Source organism: Balearica regulorum, chromosome 1, assembly GCF_011004875.1.
Source record: "Balearica regulorum gibbericeps isolate bBalReg1 chromosome 1, bBalReg1.pri, whole genome shotgun sequence".
Classification (NCBI taxonomy): domain Eukaryota; kingdom Metazoa; phylum Chordata; class Aves; order Gruiformes; family Gruidae; genus Balearica; species Balearica regulorum.
In genome coordinates, this window is record NC_046184.1 from 4,068,403 (window position 1) to 4,086,463 (window position 18,061).

Below are 18,061 nucleotides of genomic sequence, written 5' to 3' on the forward strand. Positions count from 1 at the left end.
TTCAAACTTGAGGTAAACACAAGCGGCGGGGGTGTGTGTGTGTGTGTGTGTGTGTGCGCTGGGGGGGGGGGGGAGGCGGAGGAGGGAGGGAGGCTCGCTCCATCCCGGCTCCCACCGCCCGCTCCCTTCCCCGCCGCTCCCCCCACACCCCACCCGCGGAGCCCCCACGCACCTGGCTGCCAGCGACGAGCCCTCGGCCGGTCGCTTCGCGGGGGCTGCCGGCGCCGCTCTCCTTCCCTCCCGGGGAGGGAGAAGGCAGGCGTGCACACCCCCCCCCCCCAGCGCGCACCCCCTCCTAGGACACGGCAAGTGACGGGGGGACGGTGCGCGGCAGGTGCGCGGGCTGCTGTCGCGACATAGTGGGGGGGTGCCTCTCGCGACGTGGGGGAAGGAGCCAAGTGACAGCCGAGCTGCGGCTGGGGGGGGTTGGTGGAGGACGGGACCGCGCCGTGTTGTTTTCCTCACTGCGTGGGTATCCCGAATCGAGCAGAAATAACAACAATCCCCCTCAAAATACCCCCCCACCACCCCCAGCGCCCCGACGCCGGCCGGGGGGGGCCGGTCCGCATTTCCAAGTGCGTATAGAGAAAACAAGATGCGGCCGCGGGGGGGTGGGGGGGCGGGGAGGGCCGGGCCGCGCCGCCGCTCGCCAGCCCGGGTCCGTGACACAGGCGGTGCCGCCGGCAGCGGGTATATTTAGCACTTCCACCCCCCCCCCCCCAGCCCTCCGCATGCTCCGCGCCCGGTGCGAGCAGGCGAGCGCTCGCTGGTTGATCGAGGCGGGTCGGCCGGAGAGCGGCCGAGGGCACGGCCTGTCGCCCCACAGGTGGGTGCGTGAGGAGACAGGGGCCCGGGGCGAAGCGGTCCCCTTGAGGGGAGCGTTGGAGCGGGGTGTCCCCCCCACTCCGGCCCCGGGGAAGGGCAGCGGGAGGCTCCCGAGGGGAGCAGGCGGTGGGGCAGCGGGGTCAGGAGCGGGGGGAGACCGGCCATGCGGGGCGATGAGACGGCTGCCGCGGGCAGAGGCGCTTCCTGCGTGGCGCAACTCGGGGCTGTTGCGGGAAGACGGGCGGCCCGCGGCGCTCCGGGTGGGGTTGGGGGGGGGGGTGGGAAGGGGCCGGCCGTGCAGCAATGTCCGCGGCGGGGTGAGGGCCCGGGGCCGTGGCGGGAGGCGGGTGTGAGGGCGCGACGCCGTGCGGGCCGTGAGGGGGGTCTTCGGGAGAGCGACCTCGCTGAGGGCGGGAAGCGCGCGCGACCCCTCGACGCGCGGCAGCGGCCCCCGCCTGGCGCCTCCTCAGCACTGCACCAAGGCGGTGGGACCGCCGGCCACGCCCATCGCGCCCGGCGACCAATCCCCGCACCGCTGGCGGCCGTCCCCCTCCTCACTCACTGCCACCCCCCCCTCCCCCTTCCCTCCGCCCGCCCTTGGCAGGGCGCGAGCGCGGCCCGCTCCCGCCCACCCGCCTGTTTGTTATGGTCGGGGCCACGTGCCGCCGGCTCAGCCGGTCACGCGGCCCGGCCTCGCGCCGCCCCCAGCCGTCGCCCGCCGCTGCCGGGGGACCCGTGGGGCGAGGGCGGCGGCGGGGGGCTCGGCCCGTCCCGGCCACCGAGTCTGACAGGGCCCGGGCCTGGCTGCCGCTCCGGGAGGAGGGGTGGGGGGAGGGTGCTGAAGCCCTCCCGCCCGAGGGGAGTGGGCCGGGACCCTCTTGCCACGGGGCCTTGCCCACCGTGCCGCTGGAGGGAGCGGCTGTGTGGGCCCAGCCCCGTTAAACCTGAAGGGCCTGGCCCCGGCTGGTGGGTCTAGTCATGGCCGAGCCGTGACTGCCCATCTGCGGCTGGCTCTAGCCTCCAGAGAGGGAGGTTTTTCTCTCCGGAAGAGAGCTGTTTATGCCCAGTGATGAATTTTTTTTTTTTTTTTTCCCCTCCCTCCGTGCTATCCTGCGTAAGCCACAGCAGTAGCTACGTATCTGCCTAGCCTGGCGTTGTTAAGGCATGCCGCTTTATGTAGGTAACGCAGAGCAACGCCGTGAGGATCGTGTTTAGCTATCAGTCTCCTGAGCCTGAAGCCTTGAGCCTATTTATAGGTAGGTTGGGCAGACTTTAGCATGAAGGACTTGTGTCATGTCCGAATCTGTGGCAAAGTAAGGTATCTTAAATGATGACATTTCAGTTTTGACAATTCTTTGCTTCTGGAAATAGGATTTTATGGAAAGCTCTGGAGGAATGGTTGTTAATAGGCTATATGGAAAAAGACTAGTCAGTTTGGAGTTGAGGAACGTAATGTCATTTTAATGTAACTTCTCGGATAGCAGAACAAACAGTAAGAGGATACTCGGTTCTAGATTGGTGGCTTTCAGCTTGCAGGCAGTGGACCCCAGCCGCCTGCAAACAGCTTACCCGCGGTCAGTAGGAAGCAGCGGAGGAAAGGGCATCTGTTTTCCCTGGGCTTATGTTCGTTATACAGATTTCTCCACTGCTAGAGATTCTGGGGCTGACAAGCTGGGGAAAAGAAAAAAACCCGAAGATCGCTATTCTAGATTCAAAGATATTTTGGTTTAGAGTAAGTAGAGGAGGGTTGGAAAAACAAACTGTGTTTTGTTGTGTATGTTCCTGTCGTACTGTTTAAAAATTCAATATATTTTTAAGTATTACATAGCCATTAATGACATCGTGACTCTCAAATAGCCTTAAGGAGTTAAATAACAGTAGATAAACGAGAATAGGTCAGGAAGAAGAGATGTTTTTGTAACTAACGGTGAGGACCATGCATAGATATTTTTAATTGCTTCGGAGTTGCACTAGAAAGGAGTCTTCTGTTAGTACGAGTAGGATTTTAATGCCCTGTAAATATAGAACATGCGAAGGAGGACGGGAAGATAAGGTTAGCAGTTTTATGCTGGTCTAGTCCAGTAAATGAATTGGGGATGGTTTCTGATGCTTCATGTGCTTTCACTTCTGTTCCATCTTAACTTTATCAGTACGATTTTTTGCATCTGAAATTACGAGAGTTTCTAGATACTGACTGGTGCTGATGACGAGGGAATATGGCCTTAAAATAACAAGAAGGGTAATGGCTCTGAAAGAAGTGAGGGCCACTGTAGCAGTGGAAGGACTGGGGTGGTAATTGGCTGTATTTGGCATATGCCGTGGAGAGCTGATGTTTTCTGGTGGTTATAGGGGTCATTTGAAACTGTGTTACCTACAGAAATACGTTTATGCTCAATTTCTACAGGCATATCTGCATATCTTTGCCTTTTTTTTGGGGAAAAAAAAAATCTGCCTTAAAATAGGAAATTAGTAGGGAGCAGAGTAGAGGCTTGAGAATACCAGGAGGTGTGCAGTAACAGCGTGTGCCAGCATCTGACTTTCTTTGAGTGTGCATGGAATCGCTGGTGGAATTGATGCACCAGGAAATTGCTTTCTCTATTTTTGTTGGTGAGATGCAGTTAAGGTAAAATGAGCCCTTTGGATCCCATATCCCATTTCTCTTTAATATAACTAAGATCATTTATCTTCTCAGATAGCTAGAGGAAAAAATACTTCATTTTGTAACTTAGTTCACCACCTTTTCAATTGCTGTCAGTTCATGACAAGGCACAACGTGTGCTGTACACTGTGTTCTACAGAGCTGTTTTGGTGACGAATAGAATGTATATGATAAAAAGGGCTATGAAAAATAGCTATTGTGGCAGTTCTGTCCACTTACTGTATAAACAATACCGATTTATCTCTTAGAGAGGTACTAAAAGTTTCATTTTGGGATCTAATACCTTGCCAAATTTCAGTGGCAAAAAGGTCATTATTTTACTGTTTGTAAGTACTTAAAAAGCATCTGAAAAGGAAATTCTAAACGAGCTTTCACATTGGTTTTGCGATAGGAAGTAGTGGAACCTTTGGTTTTCTGTTTTAATAAAAAGGGGAATTGTTAACTTATTTTAAAAACATGTTTGTTTATGCTACTAGTAGCCTATTACATGGTTAAAATTAAGAAGATCTCTTTAATCCCGACTGGACCTTTTTTTTTCAGTTGCTGTAATCATGTGTTTAATATATTCCTTTTTATACTTAAAAACGTGGAGTTGTATTTTTTGTGCTCCTGTGTGTTGTATCAGCTGCAGTTGATCATGTCACATTTGCAGGGTGTTTTTCCATAAACATCTTGCTCCTGGAATTATTGGTAATACCAGAATATGAGCTTGAAAATACTGTGACATAGAGGGTAAGGGTACTTGCAAACATGAATGCTGAAATATAAAGTAAAAAAAAAAAAAATAAAAATCTTCCCTCAGCAGTTCTTTCAAGTCAGTTTGATAATTTTGGATCCCGACTCGTGGCTTTCTAAATGACTGGTGATGGAATTAATGGGGCTGCAACTGTTTGTCACAAATTTAAACATAAACAGTGTTTTTTTTTCTGGCTTTACATTTCATGAAAATACAGTATAATATCCACCATCAGAATGCTGCACCTCAGCCAGCAGATGTAGCATTGTTGTCTAAGACCGAGGCTGGAAATCGGAGTTGTCTGTTCTGAGTTTTACCCTTACCAAGGTCAGAGATTTCATCCTTCTGTAGATTCCTGATCAGGGCACTTAATGCTTGCATAGAGAGGGTCCTAATTCGTGAATTTTCGTGAACTACCCTGAGCTCTAGAAGGAATGTGTTAAATGTCCCCAGTATCGTGCTTTTCCACAGATGTAAATTTGGAGATCTATGAAAGACTGACGTGTATAGCAAAGATACTAGTTACAGTAGTAAAGCAGTCAAGATGAAAATGTTGTAAAAGCTTTTTACGTCAGGTGTTGTATTTGGCAGGACAATAAAAAGCAATAATTTTAATAATACGCTTGCATTAAATAGTTTTAATCAATATGGACATTGAAGTTTTATTATTGATAATGGTTTAGTTTATGAATGCTGTGGTCTCAACGTGGGAAGTTTTGTGGATGAGGGGAGATGGTACTACTCTCAAATTGGTTTTCACAGTAAACTTTCAGTGTACTGTTACTTGAGAACTATTTTTGCATAATTATTACGAAGCATTAATGAGGCACTACTGATGGTGAGGGTTTTTTTTAATCTTGCTAGACTAGAAATTTGTTACTAAAGCATAAACAAAAGAAAATGAGAAGCAAGTGGTTTAAATGGCATTTATAACACTGTTTGTAAGCCATGATTTTGCGAACACTCCTCTGAACACATCTTGTTTAAAGGAGTAGATCCTGTTGAAGAATGTAAATTGTGCAGTTAAGTAGCAAGTAGGCAGAGTTGGTAAATGCAAAGATACTAAAGCAGTCAAATAATTTTTTTTCTGTTTTATATTTCAAATTCTTACTCCCTTGCAACCAAACCCATGATACAGTTACATGGAAAGAATGCTGCACAGTAGTCTCAGCTTAACAGAAAAACTTGTGAAGGCAGCTTGCTAGTAATACCGAGATTTTTTTTTTTTTCTTTGTGTTGTCTCACAAATGGTCAGAAGCAGCAGTTAGTTGCCCAAGTGGGAAAATGGGGTAAACAGAATGGGGAGAGGGAAACCTGATAATCATCATGCTCTACTATTACCAAATTTAGCTATTCTGACCCCTGTCTTTGCATACAGGGACATGCTGATTTGCCTGTATGCTACACCAAAACGTAGCAGTCTGAGTGCAGCTACTGTAGTGCCGAGCCTGAAGTAATCTTTATTTTTCTGTAGTGCTTGTTAGCTTGGCTTGAACATTGTCTGCAGAACTTGTCCCGGAGTGAGTTTGGATCTCTCTGGAAAACATACCCTGACTCTGGGCTAATTCTTTTTCATCTGTGTTAATCAGGTATAATTTTGATAGTACATGCATTTTCAGATTAGAAAGATGACTTTGTATTTATTTAGTAACATTGTGTATGAAATACCCAGAAAATGTGCTAATTTCCTAGAGTCCTAAAATGGTTTGGGTTGGAAGGGACCTCAAAGCCCATCTAGTTCCAACCCCCTGCCACGGGCAGGGACACCCTCCACTAGCCCAGGTTGCCCAAAGCCCCATCCAACCTGGCCTTGAACACTGCCAGGGAGCCAGGGGCAGCCACAGCTTCTCTGGGCAACCTGTGCCAGGGCCTCACCACCCTCACAGGGAAGAATTCCTTCCTAATATCTAATCTAAATCTCTCCTCCTTCAGCTTAAGGCCATTCCCCCTTGTCCTATTACTCCATGCCCTTGTAAACAGTCCCTCTCCAGCTTTCCTGTAGGCCCCTTTAGGGACTGGAAGGCCGCAATAAGCTTTCCCCAGAGCTTTCTCTTCTCCAGCTGAACAATCCCAACTCAGCCTGTCTCCATAGCAGAGGTGCTCCAGCCCTCTGATCATCTTTGTGGCCTCCTCTGGACTCGCTCCGACAGCTCCATGTCTGTCTTGTACTGGGGACCCCAGGGCTGCACGCAGTACTGCAGGTGGGGTCTCACGAGAGTGGAGTAGACAGGGAGAATCCCTCTCTTGACCTGCTGGTCATGCTTCACAATTTGAATAACACCTATATTTATGTTCCAGTCATTGAATTTTAGCGTAACTGTAGTAGCTACTGTAGGAGCTTCTGCAAAAATAGAGCTGTAAAATGAAGACAGATAGTAGCTTCATAAGCTACAGTCTGCAGAGGAAATAAGGTAGAATCGAATTGATGTTCAAATTTTAGAAATGTTCAGAAAGAAACCCAAGTATTTGCTTTGGTTTATCTTGGTTACTATTTATATCAGCAGAGTAAGGTGTTTCCCAGTGGCCGGATACTGGGTGGTTGGTGGTTGCTCATCCAGAAGAGATGTGTTTGAAGCTGAACTATCTTTGTTTATTGAAACTTGGGAGGTTTCTTGCTATCCAGCTAGAGTAAGCAGCTGTGAAGTCTCCTGGGAGGGAGAAGATGCATCTAACTGCAGTGTTTACTTTTAGTAGTAGGAGAAATAGGACATTCCTGGCTTTTGTCTGGATGTGTTTTGTAAACTGAAAGCACTGTTAATGCTTTTAACAAGGTGTAGTTGCTGTATCATTGTGAGTTCTACAGTTCAGCATTTTTAGGAGTTGTGTGTCGTGTCCCCCCCCTTTTTTTTTAACCATAACTTAAAATGTTAATCTGTTAACATCTGCTGTATCATCTGTAGTTCTTGGGAGATTTTTTTTATATTCTAATTTCTGTGACTTTACGGCAGTGCCCCAGGGTCCCGGAGCAATCAGGATTACATTTATCCTATTGATAGAGAACAGGATTCCAACTCCGTGAAAAGCAACAGGTATTTTTTTTTTTTTTTTTTCTTGGCAAGGCATACATCTAGAAAAGATGTATGTGAGAAGAGCCTAAATGGAGCAGTAATGTTAAAATCCTGCAGTATTAAATACTGCTTCTGTTCTAAGGCAGATGTCGGTGCTGTTTCAATTGCATGAAATATTACACTCGTTTCGAAGAGGCTTTTAAGCATAGCGGGGGGGATGTGGGAGTGCCGTTGCCCTCTGCCGGAGGAAATCAGCAGTACAGTGCTGTGCAGTGGGCCCCAACTGCCAAAGCTACCAGAAATTGCTCTGTGGGCTCCTGGATGGAGTTCCCTTCCTCACTTGTCACTCCAGCTTCCTTGTCAGCTCAAGTTCAGAGATACCGTCTTTCTTCTAGAGCTGTAGCAGTGGCCACTATTCAAGGCAGATCGTCTGATTCTTCCTCTTTCCTTCTTATCTCTGTCTGTGGACATCTGTTCAGTGAAGCCTGTTGTTGTTTGTATAAACAGAAAGCCAAGCGGTGATTCCGGCATTGCAGGACCTGCTACTTCTCCAAAGATTATTGTCCTGGAACCACAACTAATTCTGGTAGCTTCGACAGAGAACTGCGCACCTTCCCATAAAAAGAAATATAAATGGCTTTAACCTTTGGATTGTTAGCCCTGTCAGGTTTTGGTAATCTAAAGAATATCCATAAAAAAATTTGACCTAGAAATCAGTATTTTGAATATAAAAACCACTTAAATTTGTGTAGTATTCACACAGTATGGAACAGGAATGAGATCAGGCCAGCTTAATATATGTGGTTTCACTAACACAGAATGTGTCTGCTGTTTTGATAAGCCTGTAGCATAGCACAGCTATTTGTGTGTTTTGGCGTGGTTTTTCTGTTGTTGTTTTGGCATTTGTATTTTTTATTTGTGGTTTTTTGTTTTGGGTGTTTGGGGGTTTTTATTTGGTTTTGTGTGTTTGGAGGTCTTTTGTTGGCTTAGTAAAATGCCACCTTTTTGGTTTTCAGGAAAATGCAGTTTTCATATTACTGGTGTTGAGGTTAAAGGGAGTTAACAAAGGCTAAGTTCAGCTATGCTACTGCCATAGGAGTTCGGTGGGAATGTCGGTTCTCCCAGTCCTTCTTGTTAATGGAATTGCTGACATTCATAAAGAAGTCATTGCTGAATATTGGAGAGAAAAATTCAAGAGATGGTGACTGGGGAGAAGTAACTATGAATTGTGAATTGAAATATTATTTACAGAGTAAAGCTAAATTACTCAAAAGCAGTATTACCTTGTAAGTGACATTCAGTCATTTACAAACAGTGATAATTTGTACTGGAGACTAAAATTGCATAATAGGGGGGCGGGGGGAAGAGTGCTGGTAGAGATGTTTGATAGGTTAACCCAGGCCCCTAGCATTGTGATGGGAGAGAGACATCTCTTAGAGTACTCTTTCAATTACAGAAGCATGGAAAATAGATTCTCACAGGGCGGCCTGGATGGCAGGATCTAGTCCTTCACTGCCGCAGGCAAATGTGCAGTGTAACTCCCGCAGCAGTTTTCAGGCTCCAAATTGAAACCCTCATTGCTCTTCTCTAAAGGCTGTTCCACTGTCTGATTTCACTGATTTCTAGAGAATTGAGGTTTCAATTCTAGCACAAATGTAGTTCACTGCCAGCTTACGTTCCTTTGTTGTTGTACAAATAGTGGCCTTTAGTGTAAATGCCTCTTTTCCTCTCCCTTGTGTTTTACACATGCTGCATCTGCAGATAGCAGTTATGTTCATTTATAGCTCTTATTTTGTTCTAAACCAGCAGTTCTTAACTTTTTCGTGCCCTTCCCCCTCTTCAGGATGTATTGCATGCTCCTGTACTTTAAAGACCACTAGTTTAAAAAAAACAAGCCCTTCTAGTGCTTTCCTGTAAAGCAAACTCCGTGTTCCTGTGGGTGAAGGTAGTTTTCAGAAGGTTTATGTAAGACTATTCTCCTAGTTGCTGGATCAGGTAAATATTATAAATAAAACTCGTCATGTCTAATGTTATCCTGGTCCTAGTCTCTGTAGAGTATCTCTGGTTGTATCTGTCCCTTTCTTGATGTTTTTCTTTGGAATTACAAAGTGCTCCTATTATCATTAACAGGTTTAATTCTGTTCCAGATGCTATGGGCTGATAAAGTACTAATGCGTCTTCTGGCAGTTTTTTACAAGATCGGTTACCATGAAAAAATTGTATTTAGCCAAAATAAATGAGGTATATTTTGAAGAACAGGTTTATGATGTGCATACAATTCCTAATAGACAAGGACAGTGGGGTTTGTTTTTTTTTTTTTCCTTACTCTGCTACGTTAGAAAAATCTTCCTGGCTGGACTAAAACTGGAAGTCAGCTCTGAGACTTTCAGATGCAGCCTCTTCGGTAGGTAGCTGTGTCAACATTTATTGTATACCTCTAATGTTACCATATAAACTGGCATCTCTTCTGGCTTGCAAAGTTTATCCTGGGTAAACTATGCTCGGCTTATTTAATTTTCATATTTGATCTGTAAATCTTTACAAAGACCTTAACCAATGTTGTTAACTGTTCATTGTTCTTTTTAGTAATGTGAACAGAAATGCATAAAGTTTTTGAAAGAGGTTGCAGTGATTCATTTTCACTCCAGGATTTTTCCATTCATCCCATTTTTGAAATGTTCCTTCATGGTTGTGCCTGCTATCAGTATCCACACTAGGTCTTCAATCTGCTGTTGCCTTGCAGGAAACAAAAATAGGGGTGAATAAGTCCATCTCTTTCCTGCAGGTGGCATTGATTCCTCTGTTTTCTTCAGGGTTTTTTTTCTGCCTTTCCCAAAGGAGACTGCTTATTTGCTGAATGCCAGGTTATCTTTGTGGCTTGGTTCTGGAAAGATGGTTTCTTGTTTCTACAAGACAGTAGAAATTTGAGCAAGGAAGGGCACCAATAGGTCCTCCCCATGCGCTCTATCCTTGCTGTGAGTGGTGGGCCTCGCACGGTGTCCTGTTCTTGTTAGTGTTGTGAAGTTTAGCCATGGTCAGCCTCAGAAGACCAGCTTTCAGTCATAACGTGTGTTTTCTACTCTTCCTGCTCCTCGTTGCCACCAGATATTCAAAGCATGAAGATGAATGCAAAATCCATCTTAGGCACCTGTTTAAGGGAATCCTCCTACAGATTGGAGCTGTATTGTTCATTAAAACGTAAAGATTTCTTGAGTCAGGAATGTGATAGTCATACCTGTTTTTTTTCTGTAGACCAAGGCCTGTAAGTAAATGAGTTAACATCCTGTGGTTTTAAGGTTCATGTTTCCCTGGCATCTCCACTGTGTGCACTAGATGGATGGAGCTTCTCAGGATACTTGCTTTTAAGACTGGCTTACAGTCAGTCTTAAGACATAGCAACATCTCTTCCAGGATTGACTTTGGAATCTAATTTTCCTTGCTAGGATTATCTTGGTTTAAAATAGATGACAATCGTAAAGATGTGTTTTTTCAGCTAATTGGTACTCAGCTGACCCCTCTACTTCTACATTCTGTGCCTCTCAAGGGTTCTGTTAAATAATATTTATATTAATAGTACCATCTACTGCTGAATCCCTCCTGTGGTTTATAAGAGCATATTTAAGTATTACATTATGTTAACCAGCTTCACTGATAGCTCAGGATTCAAGTTGTTTGTATTTGCAATTCTGCTAAGTTCTTCGTCTCCTGTGAATGTTGTAAATAACAGAGGTTGGGACCGCAGAGAAGGAGTCTTCTGACAGCCTGGGCAGCAGGGGCTGGCTGGAACTGATACATCCATAGTCAGCTTGCCTTACTGGGGTCTTTGATATGTATGGATCAGCATCACCAGCAAAGAGGGCACAACAGAGGAGGCAGCAAGGGAGTGGAGTGCTGTCTGTGGGCAGTGGTTCCTGAGAGAGGACTGAAAGTGTAGAAGTGCAGAAACCCAGACTAAATAAGATTAAAAATCAGAGGCTATGAAGAAGAGACAGATGACCAACACAGGGAGACCAGAATAGGTGAGGTTCTCTTTTAGCAAAGCTTCATACAAAAAGTTGAACAAAAATGTTTATACAGAAAAATCAAATTTGAGCAATTCATAGAAATTCTCTATATTTTGTCTGGTTAGTAGTAATTCATGTTCTCAGTACGTAGCATTACACACTTTTGCTCACTTAAGAGGACTGTGGGTTGAATATTATAAGCATTCATGTTTGTTTCATTACCTCTTTTTGGGTGGGGAAGACAGCAGTGTATCCACATAGGAAGATGTGCCGTCCCATATTCGGCTACGTGACAGTATCAGCAGTATCTGGAGCTCTCACCTTCGCTAGCTCGTCTTCTTACATGTTGAATTTCTGCTTGTATCTTCCATAATCCTAACGATTGGACATGTTTCCTGTTCATTTGCTTACTGCCCTTTCTTACAAGTGGTGGTGTTTGAACCTGATTGTAAATACAGAAGGGTTGATACCTTTTCCTGAAATAGCCATTCAGTTCATGGAGGAATTAACTTCGGAGATGTCAATGCCTGAAGCTCTGGTGCAGAAGTTAGTTCAGGAATAAAGCAGGAATCTTAAATCTAGATTTCATGGTAAGATATGTCATTGTGCTACCACTAGATTAATGTGTTGGCCCAGGATAATGCTGGCTTTTGAAGAGCTTATCTTCAAATGTTTAAAAATCTGTTCTTGTGTTTTATCGTAAACTGATGTGGTCCAGCAGTCATCTGGCTCACGTACTGGAAATATTTTGTTTTTCTTTTTACATGACTCATTACCATGCATTTGTAACCATGATTATTTTCTCTTAAAGGCTTTGTTCTCCCCTTTAATTATCATGATTTGGGGCATTCAGATTTGACTTACTACCGATGTAGAAATTCCTCCATGACTGCTAGCTTCTAAATAAATCTTCTAGGCTACGTGCCCATAAAATTACCAGTCATCTTACTACTTATGCATTAGTCTAAATTAGGACTTCAGTGAGGTTATGTTGCCCTACAGCATCTGTGAATCTTAAAACTCATTTTAGGTGTCAAAAATTTTGCTTATAACGTGTTCGGGGTTTAGCTGCTGGAGGTGCTTCGACTTGCTCAGTAGCAGTGGTGTGTACTTAGACTGCTGAACTAACAAGTGAACTACCATAGCAGATGTTATTACTGATAATTTGGACTCCACATAGCTTGAAAAAATCATGAAGAATAATTGCTCATGCATGCTTGTTTTCACTAAGGTATTCCATTAATAGGCAGCGATCATTTCCCTTTCTTCTTGCATTATTAAGTATGTTTTTCTGTTTTCTGTAAGACATTTCTTGTCACAATTGGAAAATTAGAATGTCTGGATGTGACTGCAATGCGATCCTTCAGAGAGCATCAGGTTGTGTCCATTGTTTTATTGCTGAAGGGGTCATTTTAGATAGCAGAGCTTTGAGTTGGGTCAGTTTTCTTCCTTATTTCTTCAGTATTTGATAATTATTTTTTTCTTACCTTATTCCTGTGTAAGGTACTTACTGCTGATGGTGTTTGTGATACTACTGCAGAATTTCTGGTAACTTCTAGTAAGAATATTGACCTAGAAATTGCTTCCTATGTTTCTCAGCCTTGTCATTTGGCATAGGAAGCCTGGTGTTGTATAATGCCTATATAATTTGTACTTTAAAATAATCAAACTCTGTCTCAAGGACAGGGGTTTTTTGTTTACTTCCATTATTAGAGTTAGAAGAAAGATTCTAACCATCTGAGCATCCAGGGTCTTGAAAGTCTTTGAATTGCCAGCTTAACATTTTGAAGGGCCATTTCATATCCACTTTTTTTAATGATAATTGCAGGTTTTGCCTTAATGCGGTTCTCTTTCCTCATGCTTATTCCTTGAATGCTTTTATGACCAGAAATTATATCACTTACTACCCCTTCAGTCAGGTAAGCAAACAAAACTTTTAGTCTGTGTTCACAGTATTGATTTTTTTTTTTTTTTTCCTGTTCTTCTGGTCATCCTAAACTGTGTCTGCTCTGCGTACTTGGCTCAGATCTGAGCTGGATTTGCACCTTAGTTTGTCTGTTGCCCACACTGTTAAAACAGCATGGGACATGGTGTCCCTTAGCATCTCTGATATCCCCCAGAACATCTGAAGTCTGCGGTGAGTTAGCTTGCTGTGCTGGGCTTTGATGTGCAGTGCAGTTGGAATCGTTCATCAAAGCAGAAGCATGGTTTAAGAAACTATGCTTAATCGTCTTGTCGTTGTTAGCTGCTGCTCCGCAGCTGAGACTGCATGAAATGACTGCTTGAATCATCCTCCATTTCCTGCCTCAGAAACTTCATGGTCCTGCCTTTCATTTTGGAACTGGTGCTGTTGTGTCATTTCCCAGCTGAGACCAGTGTGGAGGCTGCAGGTGCTGCTTCTCTTAGCAATTTGACTGATGCCTGCAGTTGAACAGTTTAGCATAGACCACTGATGGAGCAGAGAATAGCAAAGCAGGAGCTCGTTCAGGCAGGCATCCGTTGTTGCTGGGAGGCAGCAGGAACAAGCAACCGCTTTCTCTCCAGTTATACCAGTGCTCCTCTCTTACTCTCTTCTGCTCGTGGTCTAGAGGGAATCCTTTGGCTGCCATTATGGGTCTTAGCTGAGAAACCATAAATTTTCATCTATGGCAACTACTAGTCATCAGATGATGTCCCTTTTTTTTTTTCTTTTTTTTTTTTTTTCCCCCCTTAGACCAGGTCCATGCATTCTGGCAAACACTGAACTCTCAGTTGAAAGGTAGACATTATCATGTGTTGCCATTTTTGCTACCTAAAAGCGCCTCTCTCTTCATGATCGAGTCTGAATCCATCTTTCCTGAACAGGGCACATGCAGTAATGAGATGAATTTTCAAGCAGCTGTAAATTGGGGTCACAATTGCTTTATTTCACAGATAGGTCACTCTTAAAACCCATGGTCACTTTGTAATGGGCTAGGCTTTTTCCTCCTTTGTAGTTTCCAAATTAAGGAACTGTTTACCTGGTGGGAATATGTTTTATACCCCGGATATATGACCATGCATCTTCTGCTGTTGAAATTCATCCCACTACTATTACTGCAGTCTGAGGTTATCCAGTTCTTTTTGTACAGTATCCTGGTTCTCCTTTCCTAACTCAGTTTTATCAACAAACATCAACAAAAGCCAAGATTACTAATGAAAAATCCCATCAAAACTAATTCCTAAACCTAACTGATAAATTTGTAATTCTAAGCATTGATCCATCAACAAGGACCACAGGGAGATCTTTAGAAAAGAGTAGTGCAGTTCATGTATTGAAAAAGTTGGATTTTTGTGTGCTCTCTTATCAAGATTTAAAACATGTCCCAGAATGTATTGGTGGATTTAGAAAAAAGCAGATGGTGAGGTCCAGTTCTTCTGAAGGCATTTCAGCTCAGTCAGAGCTAGTGAACTCAGTGAAGTAAACCAGACGGACAACCCGCAGATAGATTTGAGCGTAGAGTAAGGCGGGAGTTTCTTTCAATCAGTGGTATGAGAGCTGATACAAGAATAGTTAGATTTTTGTATTAATTGGGTAGAAATAGTGAGGGCTTCAGATCCAAATGTTTGGATAAAGCCACTAAAGAATAAGCAATATAAAGAATCAGAAAGGACTGAGCCTGCTTTAAAAGATGAGAAGATAAACAGAACCTACAAGCTACGTTTATCATTGTTTGACACATCTTAATGAATATCAAAGGATTCTTCAGTTATTCAAATAAAAAAATAGAATGGGGAAGCAGAGCTGTCATTGAAGGTTTGGTTCAGTCCTTTGTAAGGAGGTGGGGAAAAGGCAGGATGATTAATGCACATGATGGTTTGGAAACCGAGGCAGATGTAAAAGTGAATGGTGCTGAAGCACTGAAGTCCAGGTGAGCTGACAGGCTCCAAAAAAGACTTGGACAGATACAGACTCTTACTATGGCTTCGGTAGATTTCTGGAATCTTAGAGTGAGACACTGAGTACATGATAAAGAAGATAAAATTAGCTTATCAAAAGTAAATTATGCTACAGTAAGCTGACACCTTCTCTGGTAAGACTTGCTTTTCAACAGTCAGTATTTCCCTGGTCTTTGATAAGGTGCTTGCTGGGAATCTACATAGAAAATCTTGTTTAAATTATACAAGAAAAACATGTTTTATAAGAGGACTTACAGTGTTGGTGACCAGATGGACAAGTAGTGACAAGTAGTTTTGGAAATGGAAGGAAAAGGCTGGGGACAGGTATTGGAGAATGCAAGGGTTTTTGATGACTGGTTTAGATGTGAGGGATAACTGATCCTCTGCATGCTAGGGCTTTGCACAATAGACTTAAGATTCAAAATTAAAATCATTGAAGGGTTATGATATTAGAGATTTAATGGTGTTTCACTGCTTGGAGTGGCACAAGTGTTGCATCAATACGTATTTTAAACCTGTAAAAACCATATTCTTTCGTTTACGGTTTGGCTTTCATAATTGGGAAGCACTGAGTTAATAGTTAACACGTGAATGTTAAAAGAAAGTGGTAGCAAGAAATATTGTTCTCTTTCATTTTGTAATTGTGTGGTATTTATAAGAAGCTGTGAGGTCACTGGCTTCCGGTATGAGCCACTTCCTGAAAACCTTGTTTTACATGGTAAATCTAAAAATGTATTTCTTAGAAAAACTCAGCTGTGTTTTGTTTTCTCTTTTCTTGCTTCTGACTGTCCACCTTAACTTTTGTTTCTACTCCAGAGTTTATGGATCAGTGCAGAATAGTGGTACCTCATAATGGAGGGTAACGCTGCAGAGAGCACAAGCTGTATTGGAGAAGGTACTGCGGAGAAATGCAGCTTACAAAAACGAGTGCAGTTGGTGGTAGCATGGGAACAACTTAAACACACAGTCTGACACGTAGAAAGTATTGACAGTCTCAAGCTTTAGTAAACCGTGAGTCATACATTGACAAATAATCCAGTTATGTTTAAAATAATGAGGTAAAACCAGCATCAGCAAAACTATTTTGTGTTCCTACTTCCATGTTGAGTTCCAAATATATAAAAGGCAGTTAGCTTCTTGTAAAGCTTGTTAAAATTAAATTTTTTGGGTTTTGAATGCAAAGTTCTCCTGCTGTCAGTGGCTTCTAAACTCATAGGTTTTAGAAGTAGCCATCAAATTTCGTAAGATGTCAAGGATTTGGCAGTAAAAAGAAACATATATATGTGTGTGTGAAAAAGGAAACAAGCAGCCATACTTCATTACTCATTTGATTAACATAGAACATATTTTTGGATTGTATAACATTATTTTTTACAATGTAAAAGAGGTAATTTCAGCCAAAATGTGTTCTTTAAAATGTGGAAATACAGTCATAAAGCAATATCAACTAATTAAACTGTGGCAGGTCAGTGCGTGTGAGAACCAGGCAAGATGAAGAGCATGTCTGGAGGAAAAAATGGAGTTCTAAGGTAGTTTAAGAGTTACATCTGAGTGAGTCGTTTTGTTTGGTTGGTTAGGGGTTGTTTGTTTATTATACTAAGTTGGATGAACTGAAATAACTAAAAATGTACATATCTTTTAAGTAACATTGTAATCCTAAAATGTGTGGATGATGTTTTTGGTTGAGTTTTCTGGGAGTGGTTGTGTTTTCTGGTGTGGGTTTTTTTTTCTTTCTTTTCTTTTTCCCTTCACATTAATTGGGTAAAAATACTAGCTAAGGCTAATATCTAGGCTAGCAGAGTAAAGACTTAACTAGAAAAGCTTTGTAAAGGAGTGCTTTGATTTGTACATTAAGTTTTGCAGTATATGAAGATACAGAGCTTCTGCTGTGAAAATGAATGTTTGAACATCATGTCTCAATTTGAATGTCGAAAATAAGCATGTATATTTGGGGTTAATAATTTACTCATTCATTTCAAATTGGGTTATTTTGTTTGATAACCATGGAAGATATATTGTAACTTGCTAGAGTTCACAGAAATAATAATGGGAAATTCTTAAAAAAGGAAATATTTCTTTAATTATTAACAGTTTTATAATAATGTGGTTTTAGTCAGTCAGCATGCTGTTTTATAATAGCTACTAAACTCATTCTGTCCCCAGAAAGACATGCTGCCTGTAAACCTATAGTTGGCAACATTCCTCTAAATTTCCATGGTAATTTTATTGGTAATTAGCATTTGTCAATAGCTTGCCTGTCATACCTCTTACATGTGTCAAACCTCTTCAGCCCATACAGGAATCAGTTTGCAGATTTCTAAAACTAGAGTTCAGAGCTCAGCTTTGTGGTTTTTATTACCTCTGTATGGAGAATGCAGGTTTTTAACTTACTTGAGATGCCTCTGTTCACTGTTCTGTTCATACTATTTCTTCTCTTTTTTTTTTTTCTTCAAGTTTCAAACTTGTAGCTGTGGAATGAACGTACTACTCAGCGTGTTCTTACTTCTGGTGTTCATTGTTTAAAAAATTGCCTATTTTTATGAATCTGAAAAAGAGACTACGTACTAAAGTTACTGGGAGCTGTGGGTGTGTGCATTTGGGATCAAGCTTAACTTTACAGTAGCAGGTTCAGTTTATGTGTCTTCATCTGAGGCATTAGTGTACTTGCCCCAGTATCATAATGCAGCTGCTGTGTTGTCACTACTATCTGTGACTTCTGTTTTTTAACTATTTGTGCTTGGATCTGTTAGTTCTGAAATGTTAATAACTGATACAAGTTACCACTTCACAGCACTAGCAGCTTCGGGACTTCAGGGGAAAAAACACCCTAAATATGATAGCACTTTTTGTTATAATGCTTCTTCACTTGCTGGTGTTTGTAGTGCATGTCTGAAGATGTTGAGGTATCGGG

General features: G+C 42.8%; 1 long non-coding RNA gene across 4 annotated transcripts in view; it reads left to right on the forward strand.

Annotated features, from left to right (window-relative positions):
- The window catches only part of LOC142602637 (uncharacterized), a 125,204-nt gene that overhangs the window by 649 nt on the left and 106,494 nt on the right, over nucleotides 1-18,061 (forward strand). The window contains exon 1 of one of the 4 annotated variants that reach the window (XR_012836391.1): nucleotides 724-826. The exons of the other annotated variants lie outside the window; for them this stretch is intronic. This is a non-coding gene — a long non-coding RNA (uncharacterized LOC142602637). Of the gene's footprint in view, nucleotides 1-723; nucleotides 827-18,061 lie in introns of those variants that run through there. 4 annotated transcript variants of the gene reach the window in all.